Consider the following 13,966-nt stretch of genomic DNA (forward strand, 5'->3'; position numbering starts at 1 on the left):
AGTCTACATAAAGTCAATGAGGGTACTTAATGATCCAAAGAAATGCAATATAATACACTCTGTCTTGCTTAGCCATTTTCCATTTGGTTTTCACAGTGATTCAGAGTGGACGTTACATAGGCTGACAATAATTTGAGTACCACTATGGTACTCAAATTATCTAGAAAACATATGGGTTAAAGGTATATCATCATGTACCCTCTATCTGTGAAAATGGAAAGTAGGAAATAGTAAACATTGTTAGGGTCAGGGTCTCCATTGGGAAATATGGTTAAGGAGGAATGTAAATTCATACTTTCTACCCAGACCATTTTACCATTGGCAGTGATATCTAATACTTAAAATAGCAATTACAGTCATAGGTAGTCTTGGAAACTAAAAGTCAGCATAAGGATGTATTATAATTTTGTTAGACTTAATTCAGCTACAGTCTAAAGTCAGTTGGTCATTGCAACCAAACCCTCATTTACGCCAGTGTCTGCCTTAGCTAAGTTCCTCTGGCTTCATATCTGCAGCCTCTCCAACCAGTGACAAAGTCAAGATTCCCTAGCTATTATCTTCTCTCACTCCATTACCCTTGATTTTCACTTATGGCATTATCATTTTTATTTTCTTCCTTGAACTTTCATATTTATTGATCAATTTTCCTTTACATTATACATTTTTGTTTATCAATGGACAATAAAGAGGCAATACAAACACGATAAGCTATCTGCATGTGTACTTAATAGATGAATAGTGACCAATCACTTAAAGAAGTGATCACTCATGGACCATGATGCACATCTTTATTTGTGTAGAAATTTATGTACTGAAGGTCTAGCAGTGAAAGTTGTACTTTACTTAATATTTTAAGTCAATGTAGTAGACAACTATTGAATGAACAGAAAAAAGCTATCTGGCTAGTTCAAGAATGCCAATGCCAGTGTGTTCCAAGAAGTCTAAAGTTTTATATTTCTAGAAACCCAGTTATACCAAAATGTTCATTGTTTATCAGACCTTCTGGAATTAATTTAATTCAAGATAGCAAGAAAGAAATTGCTAAATCAAATTCTGAATTGCCAATCAGAAGCAAAATCATATTGGATGTGAATTGTCATGATGAGTTATATTCCTTCCCAGACAGAAGCTTCCGCCTTACTTTTAATTGATTATTTGGTGGACACAGACTAACAACAATAGTTAGAGGAGTCTACTTTCAAAGAGAAAATGATTCTCAGGCTTCCATTAGCTAAGGCCTCTTGAAAGGCCGCATGCCTTTTTTTTTTTAGTGCCAGGGATCAAACCTATGACCTCATGCATGCTAAGCAAGTGTTCTACCACTGAACTACTTCCCTAGCCCTGCCTAATATTTAAAACCAAATATCACAGAATATTATGGTACAATTTTGTGGCCAATAAACAAATATGTCTACTGAGTACTTAAAATGTAGCTAGTTTAAATTGAGATGCATTGTAAGTGTAACAGACATAGTGAACTTATGAAAATGTAAAAATCTCATTCATTTTTTTTGCAAGTGTCACACGCTAATATTATTTGGTTATAATAGTTGAGATAATAAATATGAAAATGTTAAAAAGTAAACAAAACAGGAGTTGGAAAACTATGGCTTCCCACCTGTGTTTCTTTTTTTATATAATCCACAAACTAACAATGGTCTCTCTATTTCTAAATGCTTGAAAAAAAATTTTAGTATAGCTCATTACGTGTGAGAGTTATATGAAATTTAAATTTCAGTTTCTATAAGTGAAATTTATTGAGAAACAGCCATGCTTATAAGTTTATGTATTGTCTATGGCTGTTTTTGTGCTACAATGGCACTTCTAGATAATTGTGACAGAAAGCACATGGACTGCAAAGCCTATGCTAGCCATTCTCAACTAGGGGCAATTTTGTCCCCTACAAGACATTTGGTAATGCCTGGGAAATTATTTGGTTGTCACAACTGGGAGAGAAATGTGCCTGGCACCCAGGGAACAGAAGTCCGGGATATTGCTAAACATCCTACAGTGGACAGGAAATCCTTCTTCCCCCAACAAAGAATTATATAGTTCAAAATGTGAATACTGATGAGATTAAGAAACTCTGGCCTAATCTATATACTCTCCCTAGTCTATTTATTCTTTACAGAAAAAGTTTTCCAACCCCTAGTCTAAAAACAAATCACTCAGTTTATAGCTATGTTAGGAGACACACCTGTACCAATATACTGACTAATGGGTATATGTTACTTAAAAGAACTTAATTGTATTCTATCTAGGAGAGCTCAGATAAGAGGTCAGACTGTCTGCATGTACTTGGTTTAAAACTGGGGCCTCAGCTACTGGACACTGCACTCTGCTGTGTATTTGCTGCCCAGGATATAATGGCTCCCAGCACAGGCCCACTGAATCATGTGACTTCCACAACCTCCTACCCTACAAAAGGAGGTGAACTTCTAGGTGGGGTCTGCCTCTGGGAACTGTACCCCAGCATGTGGGTGCTGGCAGGCAAGACTGAATGCAGATCCTGTGAATCAGGGCACTTCCACAGCCTACTCACCTTCACAGGGAGATAAACTGCTGTGGGGTCAGTAAGCATTGAGACCAGCTGGCAGAGTGCCTTGGCTGGGGAAAACTGAGGGACCTAGGAGAATTCAGTGCTCTGTTTGTTCCACCTACTCTTACACGGGGCCCCCACACTTGGACTCTTGGTGGACAAGAACTGTGGGGCTAGTGAGGCAAGTGAGAACCTGCCCAGTGCACAGGCTGTGCAGCCAGCAGTGGCTTCAACTACATAAAGAAGGGAAACCTGTATAGTAAAACAGCCCAGAAGCAGACAACCAACCATTCTACAAGAGACTCCAGCTGGTTTACCTCAATCTGAGCAGTACTAGGGACCAGGCCTGGTGTTCTGAGAATGTGGATGAATGCTTAGCTACTGAATCATACCCCCAGTCTCATGGTGAGAAATGGCACCTGAACCTGACCACTACACTGTCCAGTCTGAACACTGATATTTCAAATATAACAGGTATTAAAACGTCCAATCAACAACTTGGCCTTAGATGCACAGTAAACACATAAGAATTATGAAAAAAACAAGACAACACGACCCCTTCAAAATTTAGCAACTCCACATTAACAAACACTAATGACAGTGAAGTGGATGAAATCTTAGACAAAGAATTCAAAAAAGTGATTATGAGAATGATCAACTAAATTAAACAGGACATGAATAAATCACTAAATGAATTTCAAAGACACTCTAAGGAAGAACCGAGAAACATAAATTTAGAAGACAAAGCAGGACATGAAAGAGGAATTCAATAAAGGTACTGAAATTTAAAAAAAATCAAAGTGAAATTCTGGAAATGACAAGTTTGGTAAGTCAAAAGAAAAACAGTTGAAAGTCTCTCCAAGAGACAGGATCAAATTGAAGACAGAGTATCAAGGCTTCATGACAAGGTAGATGTGTTATAACATGCAGAGGAAGATAGAGGAAAAAAGACCCTAAGCACATAATGGAACACGTGAGACCTTTGGGAAACCATTAAAAAACCAAACCCATGATTCATGAGTACACAAGGAGAAGAGATGCAAACTAAAGGCATTTAAAACATATTCAATGAAATAACAGAAAACTTCCCAGATCTTGCGAAAGAGATGAGTCACCCAGGCACAGGAGGCTTTTAGGACTCCAAATACAGAATACCACAAAAGATCCCTCCCCATGTTATATGATGGTTAAAACATTAAGGCATACATAACAAGGAAATAATATTGAAAGCTTTGAGAGAGAAATACCAAGTTATATATAAAAACAAATCCATCAGGCTAACCGAAGATTTCTGAACAGAAACTCTAAAAGATAGGAGATCATGGAATGATGTGTTCCAAGCCTTGAAAGAAAATAGCTGCCAATCTAGATTACTATACCCAGCAAAGCTAGCCTTTGTAATCAAAGGAAAAATAAAAACTTCTCATGATAAGCAGAAACTAAAGCAATTCAGTACCACTAAACTAAAGATAAAGATAAATACAATCATGAAAATACAGAAAAGAATAAATCTTACTAGATGAGTAGATAAGCAAATGAGAAGTAAGGAATAATCAAGCACCAAAAAATACCAATAAAATGGCAGGGATTACTACATATCTTTCAATAACTTTGAATCTGAATGTTTTTAATTTTTCTATTAAAAGACAGACTGGACTGGAGGTGTGGCTCGAGTGGCAGAATGCCTGCTTTGTGAGTTCAAACTCTAGTCCCACCAAAAAATAAAATAAAACAAAAGACACAGACTGGCAGATTGGATTAAAAAACAAGACCCAACCATTTGTTGCCTATAAGAAATGCACCTCACTGGCAAAGGCAAAACATAGGCTTAGAGTGAAAGGATGGCACAAGCAAATGAGATTGAAGCAGTAATAAAGAGCCTCCCAGCAAAGAAAAGCACAAGAACAGATGAATTCACTGTTGAATTTCTACTGACCTTTAAAGAACTAACACCAATGCACTTCAAACTGCTCCATAAAACAGAAAGGGAAACAATGCTATCTAACTCATTCTATGAAGCCACTATTACCCTGATACCAAAACCAGATAAGGACATGCCAAAGAGAAAATTACAGGCCAATTTCCTTGATGAAAATAGATGCAAAAACTCAAAAAATATTTGCAAACTGAATTTAACAACACATTGCAAAGACAGTACACCATGATCCAGCTTTCATTCCAGGGATGCAAAGATGATTTATTATACACAAATCAATAAATGTAATTTAGCACAATAGTTGCAGAAAAAACCTTTGGCAAAATTCAACGTTTATGATAAAAGTTCTGAAGAAAGTAGGTATAGAAGGAATGTCACTCAACATAATAACGATTATGCATGATAAACCTATGATGCTGGCATCATACTAAATGGGGAAAAACTGAAACCATTTTCTATAACAAGGGTGTTCACTCTTTCCAATCTTATTCAATATAGTCCTTGCATTCTTAGGCAGAGCAATAAGGCAAGAGAAGGAAATAAAAGGGATACAAATAGAAAAGGAAGAAGTCAAAATATCCCTATTTGCTGATGACATGATCCTATATAAAAAAAACCCCTAAAGACCAAAAACCGCTAAGATCTGATACACTTTTGGCAAAGTAGAATGATACAAAATCACTGCATAAAAATCAGTAGCCTTTCTATATACAAATAGTGAACAAGATGTCAAATTATTTAGAAAACAGTCACATTCACAATAGCCTCAAAAAATGTTAAAGCCTAGGGATAAACCTAACGAAGAGAAAGACCTCTACAGTAAAAGCTATAAAACACTGAAGAAAGAAATTGAAGTAAACACTAGAAGAAGGAAAGACCTCCTATTCATAGATGGGCAGAGTTAATAGTGTAAAAATGCCTATACTACTGAAAGCAATCTACAGATTTAATGAAATCTCCATAAAAATTCTCCTGTCATTTTTCACAGATATAGAAAAATCAGTCCTAAAATTCATATGGAAGCACAAAAGACCCCAAATAGCCAAAGCAATCCTGAGCAAAAAGAGCAATGCAATTTTGTGAGATTATTGATTAATTTCTGCCTTTCTCTCCCTCTAGACTGGAAACTTCCAGAAGACAAGAACTAACTTTGTGCCTCCATTACCTGACACATTCAGGCTCTCAACAAATATTACCTCAATGAATGAATTAGTTATCAATTGAGCCTAATGTGATGTCCAGGTTCTTGGTTTAATTAATCACTATTCACACCCACATTGTTCTCCCTCTACACTGTTCCATCACCAGGCTACAAAAATCCTTTACTGCCCAGTGCCGGTGGCTCACACCTGTAATCCTAGCGACTCAGGAGGCAGCAATCAGGAGGATCATGGTTTGAAGCCAGCCCAGGCAAACAGTTTGTAAGACTCTATCTTGAAAAATCCATCATGTAACAGGGCTGATGGGATGGCTCAAGTGGTAGAGCACTTGCCTAGCAAGTGTGAGGCCCAGAGTTCAGACCCTAGCACCATCAACAACAACAAAATCATCCTTTTCTTTCTCTTACTTACATCCCATAGAAGAGATGCTCAAAAGGAAGTTCTTTGGAGACTTCTTGTCTTTACTTCTTTGTCACTATTTTATTCCTCAATTTATTATAATTAGCATACCACTCCCACAACTTCATTAAAAGTGTTTTGTTGAAAAGTCATCACATAAAGGAGTCCCTATACTCATCTAAATTGGCCTACTAGTTTCTGTTGATGTAGTTTTTAAACTCCTGCCCCTCTCCCTTCATTGCTGTGACATCTCTTTCCACTGCTTTACCTTCTGCCTTCCTGGTTATCCTTTATGAATTTTCTTCCTGGGTTTTTACTTGGAGAATTTACCACTGTCTTTCCACATTAATGTATTTTAAGCACAGAAGTTATGATAAAATCATAGAAACATTTGCTTATACTATATAATAAGAGGGATAAATATTAGCAATGAAAAAGAACTTACAGTTATGAAGAGAAGTGAGATAATGTTACTACAAAACTACCTAAAGAGGTTTGCACATTTTCCAGGTTTATCATGGGGCGTTTAGACAGTTTTCTGCCTAGAAGCCAGAGCTTTGACCAGGTGACGTGTATTCTTTCTATTCTTAGCATTCTACTATTTATAGTACATTTCCTGTATATTTAAAAATATTCCCCAGCAGCTACCTACTCTAGTTACATGTTGCATGGTGCCTTTGATTCCTTATCCACGAGCGGATTAAAATCTGTATTAAGCTCTGTTCCAAAGTTGTATGAATTGCTTGTGTAAGTCTGAAAAAAAAAAGGACTCTGGCTTAGGGAAGAACCTAAGAATAGAATTATAAGAATTATTTTCTGTAGCTATTCTGCTGTCAAAAGTCTCCATGTTAACTTCTGGGTATAAAATAAGATCGTAATTGGCCTCTTCCTAGGTGTTACAGACTTAATTGTATCCTCCCTAAAATTCGTAAGTTAAATAAATAAATAAAATAACTAAAAATTAAAGGAAATAATTAAAGTTAAATGAGGTCATAAGGGTGGAAGCCTAATTGAATAGACAGGTTATTCTTACAAGAAGAGGTATGAAACCTCCCTCTCTCTCTTCACATGCTTAAAGGAAAGACTATGTGAAGACACAGCAAGAAGGCAGCCATCACAAGCCAGGAAGTCAGGAAAAAAGACATTATCAGAACCCAAACCTGCTGGCACCTTCATTTTAGACTTTCAGCCTCCAGATCTATGAGAAAATAACTGTTATTTAGTCACTCAGTGTGGCATTTTGTTATGGCAATATGAGCAGGCTTTATAGTAGGTGACGGTGTTTTGCAGAGATTTGTAAAAGACATACTCTCCTATTCATTATGCTAGCTATGCCATGTTTCCTCTTCTGGTTGTACACAACCTCCTTAACTTCTTGTAAGAAGATATATAACACATAGCACTAGAATCACAAGAATAGTATAAGGTTTCTTACTGCTGCTGTTAACAAATTTCACAAACTTGAGGACTTAAACTACTGAGCTTTTATAATTTTGGATGTCAGAAGTTAAATGTGTATCTCAGTAGGTTAAAATCAAGACTTCGGCAGGGTGCATTCTTTCTGGAGGTTCTAGAGACTTATTTCCTTGCCCTTTTTGGCTTCTAGAGGTCACTCATTCCTTGGCAGGAGATCCCCTCCCTGTCTTCAAAGCCATTAATGGCTGTTGGAATCTTTCTTCTTACATTGTAGTACTCTGACAAGGAATCTTCTGCTGTCTTTCACTTCTAAGGACCCTTGTGATTACACTGAGAGCACCCATACAATACAGGAGAATCTTTTTACCTCAAGGTATACTCTCTCTTGTAATATAGTATGATGTAGTATATTCACAGGAGGAAATACACTGTGAGCCTATTTGTAGGCAATTAGTGTATTTATCTGTTCATTAATACAGGTTTGAGCTGGGCACTGCTGGCTCTTGCCTGTAAATTCATAGCTACTCAGGAGGCAGAGATCAGGAGGCCAGCTTGGTCAAATAGTTTTTTGAGATCTTATCTTGAAAATATCCAACATAAAAAAGGGCTGATGGAGTGGCTCAAGTGGTAAAATGCCTCCCTAGCACGCATGAGGTGCTGAGTTCAAGCCACGGTACTGCCAATATAATTTATTTTTTAAAAAGTAAGAATTCTATAGGTATTACAAAATTGATAATATCTAAATCTTCTCTTCCGAATTTTAAAACTGAACATTAATTTTCCTCCTTTTTAAACTGGACTCATTCCTGAGTTAACTCTATTACTGATGACTTTTGGCTCACCCAGACATACTGAGTATAGCAGACATGGAGTGCCCATGGCATTATGGACTATTAATTTGAAGATATTAGCCTAATGAAAAATTTTTGTCTTGGGCTTTCTATACAAGATAGGAAAGATTTGGTGCCAATGGTTTAAAAAAGCAATTGGAGTATTTGTGAATTTCGTTTATACCATACCTGGATTCGTCAAGCCCCTCAGAAATAAACACAACTCAGAATCAAAATTGTAGGTCTGGACCCCAAGGGCCTCTCTTAGGTAATAGGGTATTAGCTGTTTGACATGCTGCTAGTGATTTTCAGCTTTAGCTAATCTGATGTTTGTCTTGGTTAAGTTACTCACTAGCAAGCACGAGGTCAGGACTCCAGTAACACACACACAAAGAGTGCACACCTATCCTCACCCCAATTCCTCAATTTTTTAATCCTATTTTAGTGGGATTAAAACTCGCTAGTAAATTTTAATCAAAAGGCGTTCAATTAGAAAGGCTTATTGGGTGGAGGCAAAACCACATTGTTTTCTAGTAAAATACCAAGACAGTAAAATTATTGGTAAAAAAAAGGTACAATATATTCATAATCTAAGAGGAATGAGGCTTTTTTTAAAACAAAAGAAACTTTCAGTAAGAGATTTTACTGCAGAATTGGACCTCGCCAAAATTAAAATACTGCTCCTTAAAGTATATCATTATGAATATAAATAGCTCACCTGGTGGGTGGCGGCGGCCTCCCAGGTGGCCTCTGGGTGTGGGCTGATCGTGGGTGGCATGGAGGACAGGGAGCCGGGGCTGCGGCCCAAGCCACGGACGGAGAGTGCTGTGAATGCCAGAGCGCGGGTCCCACGCGGAGCTGAGTGAACGCGGCTCACGCAGGTCCTGCGCCAGTCGGCGTCCCAAGACGACCGCGTGAGTGCAGCCAGAGCGGGGAGTGCTGCGAATGCCGGTCCCGCGGAAGTGCTGCGAGAGCGGGCAATGCGATTACCTCATGTCGCGTGGGGAGCGCGGGAAGCCCTTGTCTTCCCGGCGAGCGCGGATCCGCAGAGCAGCGCGGCGACCGAGCGGAGCAGCGCGGCGACCGAGCGGAGCGCCGGCTCCATGGCGAAAGAGAGTCCCATGGGGAGCGAGGTGAGTACGGATCCCGCTGACAGTACAGCGAGCACTGGGAATGCGATGTGAGCGTGTCCCGCGGGAGCACGTGTCCAGTGGCGATCGCGGGGCTTCACGGCGAATGCGGGTCCCTGGGCGAGCTCGTGTTTCATGGCAAGCGCGGGCTCCGTGGTGAGTGCGGGTCCCGTGGACGGCAAGGCAAGCGTTTAAAATGGGGGCGATCGCATGTCCCGCTGGCAGCTTGGCGAGCGCAGGTCTCCTAGCGAACTTGGGCTCCATGGCAAGTGCGGGTCCCCGGGAAGGTATGGCGAGCACCAGGAATGGGGCGCTTTGTCTTCGCTGCGAGCACGGAGAACGCGGTCCCTGGAGCAGTGCAGCGAGCGCACTGTCTCATGGCAAGAGCATGTCCCACGGACAGCGCTGCGAGTGCGGGTCCCGCTGGGAGTACGGCGAGCACAGGGAGTGCGGATTCCCTAGTGAGGTGAGGTGCGACTTCACCGGCCGCCTACTCTTCTATGGCTGCTTACCAGGCTGCATTGTGGGAATTTGACCTCCACAGCCAACCACCGCCTTAGCTTGCTGTACCATCGCGTGCATCGTTGTTGTGCACACCTTGGAAGTGGTGATTAACGACAACGACAAAGTCGTATGGAAGCGTTTCCTAATTGATGGAGATGGTGCTGGAGATTATAGTAGAATTAATCTGCTAGTGAAAAGTTTCATTAAATGATGCACTTCCAACTCCCAAGAAGAGGGATATAACCAGTACCAACGCGTGCTGAGCAGCCTGTCTCAACGTGAATTTTCAATAGGCAAAACTTTGCTGGGATATGGTATGAACAGCAGAGAAATGGAAAAATTATGAAAAAAATTACAAAGAAATAAAATGCACCATTGCTGGAGTACAGGAAAAAAAAATAAGCACAAAAAAAGCAGATTCTTACCTAGGTGCCAGTGGCTCACACCTGTAATCCTAGCTACTCAGGAGGCAGAAATCAGGAGGCTGGTGGTTGGAGACCAGCCAAGGTGAATAAATCTTGAAAATATCCAACACAAAACAGGATTGATAGAATGGCTCACTCAAACAAAAAGCACATTAAAATAGTGCATTTAGAAAGCACAATAGAAATCCAGGCCCACATAATTTCTGCAACTTGGAGTTGTTAATTTGTCTCATGAAGCAAAATGGAGGGTTTGTCTTTTGAGAAGACAAAGTTGTCTTTACCTCTGAAAAATCCTCCTACTTTGACATTTTTCAGGACTAGAAGGACAGGGATTGAGGCAACTGAGGTTGTTTTAATAATTGTTTAGAGAATGAAAACTATTGAAACATCCTATGTCTATATGAATATAATATAATGCACTGTAAGCTGTTGAATAATAGGGGAACATGGTGATAGAAAAAGAGTAAGCAATGGGAGTAATCCAATTAAAGTACGACATACACACGTCTGAAATGCCAAGGCGAAACCTCCTTAGACTGTCAATATACACTTCAAAAATGAAGGGCAGGAGGGTAAAATAGGTCTTTTCCAGGGGTGGCTACCAGTGGGAGAGGGTGGGCATAAGGAAAGGGTGAATGAGGGTGAATATGGTGGATGTATCCATATATGAAAATAGAAGAATGAAACCTGTGGAAATTGTTCTAAGAAGGGGAGGAGAAGAGAGGAGGGAAAATGATGGAGGGGTAAATCTACCTAAGGTATATCATAAGCACATATGTAGATATAACAATGCATCCCCTGAACAACTATTATGTGTTAATTAAAAATGAAATAAAAACACAATAATTGTAACCAGAAAATCTAGAGTGGGGTATAGTTATTGGTAAAACTTGTTGTTAACTCAGCCTGGGTTTCATGACAGTCATAGAAGTGGATTCCTTAATAATAATAATAAGTATAGGCCCCCAGCCCCAAAACATCATATAAAATAGGAAAATTTTGTTCTATTTTTACTGGCTCTTGCTCCACCTCTGTCTGTAGTGTAATGCAATTGGAGGAAGAAGTTTATGCCTTACCTTTTGGGAGCCAGAGAACTCATGCAGTCGAAATTAATTATGTTCTTACTTGTCTGCGTCCTGCCTGAAGGGAAAGTCTCTATGAAGCCTAAATCAGAGCTCAAATGGTCAAAAGTGGTTTGGATGTCAAGCTAGAGGAAGCCATGGGGAGGAGTGGACATGGCTTGTGGAAACCACAAGTAGACTGCACATACCCAGTTGCCTAGAAGCAAGAGATAACTGATTAGGAGCCCTGTATAGAACAGCTAAGGCCCTGAGAATAAACAAGTGACATTTGTAGAGAAATTGAGACACTTAAAAGCAACAGTGTAGGGACTGGAGGCATGGCTCTAGTGGTAAAACACTTGCCTAAGCAAACCTGAGGCCCTGAGTTCAAATCCCAGTACTGACAAAAAAAAGATAAAAGCAACTGTGTATACACTTCCTGATTTCAAACTTACTACAAAGATACAGTAATCAAATATGTAGTATTGGCATAAATACAGACATACTAACAGATGGAATAGAATAGAGCTGAGAAATAATCCCTCCAATATATGGTTAAGTGATTTTGAAAAGGGTGAGAAGACTATTCAGAGAGGACGGGACAATCTTCCAACAAATAGTTGTGGGAAAACTGGACATTCATATGCAGAAGAATGACATTTGAATCTTACCTTACACAATATACAAACATTAAATCGAACCAGGCTTGGTGACTCAAGAATGCAATCCTAGCTCCTGGTGGGATGGTGGAGATCTGGAGGATCACCAGTGGAAGCCAGCCCATGTAGAAAGTCCAGGAGACCCCATCTCAACCAATAAAATGCTGGGCAGTGTCTACCTAGCAAGTGTGAGGCCCTGAGTTCAAACCCCAGTACTGCCAAAAAACTAAACGAAACCCTGAGCAATGATGCTCTTCTGTCATCCCAGCTAGGAAGGAAGCATAAATTGGAGGATGTGGGCCAGGCATAAAAGTGAAACCCTATTCTAGGGCTCCAGCAATAGAGCTCTTGCCTAGCAAATGCAAGGCCTAAGTTCAAATCCCAGTAGCACCAAAAGAAAAAAATCAAATTGGATAAAAGGTGCCCCTGCACCCCCTTCCCCATCACTGCAGTCACTGGAGAGAAGCTGGAGGAATCTGAGTCTGCACAGCAAGAAAGTCCCCTAGCTGGGAGCCAGAGGAGTTCTGTAGTACCAGCCGGCCTTGTGCGGCAAGGGAGCATGGCACCATGGAAGTTGGCCTCCTTCTGTTTCCCTGGAAGCAGCTGGAAGCCCGCACAGGAACAGCAACAGAAGAGGCCGAGGCTCCAGCGTGTCTCTCCCCCTTACCCTGGGCAAGGGGAGGCCAGGGAGCCAAGGGGGGGCTGGAGGGAGTCCATTGCCCAAGAAGGAGAATTCTCTTCAGCAGGAGAACGAAGGCTGTTCAATCACCAGGAACTCAAAGTTATCATTGGTGGGTTGGATAATGGAGAGAAAACTCCCATCCTTTACCAATTTTCCATGAATGTAGTTGTACACACTTCCCCTACAACAGGAAGCAATGTAGAAGAGATAGTGATTAATAATGCACATTTCCTAATGTGGGATGTTGGTGGTCAAGAGTCTTTTGTTCTTCCTGGAGCACTTACAGTACTAACACAGAAGCTGTAATATCTGTTGTGGATAGTACATATACGGACTGTGACTAAAGAAGGACTCTACAAAACGTTAGTGTACGAGGACCTAAGGAAAGCTGCATTACTGATTTCTGTTAATAAACAAGATGTTAAAGAATGCAAGACTGCTAGGTGCCTGTGGCTCACGCCTGCAATCCTGGCTACTCAGGAGGAGCAAGGACCAAAACCAGCGAGACTCTATCTTGAAAATACTCAACACAAAAATGGGCTAGTGAAGTAGCTCAAGTGGTAGAGAGCCTGCCTTGCAAATGTGAAGCACTGAGTTCAAAACCCAGTATCTTCAAAAAAAAAAAAACAAGATTGTAGCAAAAATCTTCCAGTTTTAACATTAACTTGTACTGAAGATTTCCAGTGGCATTTTCAAGCATGCTGTTTTCTTACTGGAGAAGGATTATGCCATGGATTTGAGCAGATGATGTCACAATTTAAGGTTACTGACCTTTTCCAATAGGCTTTGTATAAATGAAGTGTTGGACTTTACCTGAAAGCTGCAAAAAAAAAAAAAAAAAAGCCCAGAATGACTTCATTCTTCTTTATGGCTGAATATACTCCCTTGTGTATATATGCTACATTTTCTTTATCCATCGATGGATACTGAGGCTGATTCCACAACTTGGCCTTTGTGAATAGTACCTTGAAAATATGGGTATTTGGGTATCTCTGTAGTAAGCCGACTTTTTTTCTCTTGGGTATACCAGGAGTGGTACAGTAGGATCAGATGGTAGTACTTCTATTTTTAGTTTTTTGAGAAACCTCCATACTGATTTCCATAGTGCCTGTGCTAATCTACACTCCCACCAACAGTGTGTAAGGGTTCCTTTTCCCCTGCATCCTTGCCAGCATCTGTTGTTGTTCATTTTCTTGATGATATTGTGACTGGTGTGAGATGGAAT

The 13,966-nt window shown here is 40.2% G+C and overlaps 1 pseudogene; it reads left to right on the forward strand.

Annotated features, from left to right (window-relative positions):
- The first annotated feature begins 12,814 nt into the window (after window positions 1-12,814).
- Window positions 12,815-13,524, forward strand: LOC141419793 (ADP-ribosylation factor-like protein 5A pseudogene; annotated as a pseudogene).
- The last annotated feature ends 442 nt before the right edge of the window (window positions 13,525-13,966 follow it).

Source organism: Castor canadensis, chromosome X (genome assembly GCF_047511655.1).
Source record: "Castor canadensis chromosome X, mCasCan1.hap1v2, whole genome shotgun sequence".
Lineage (NCBI taxonomy): Eukaryota > Metazoa > Chordata > Mammalia > Rodentia > Castoridae > Castor > Castor canadensis.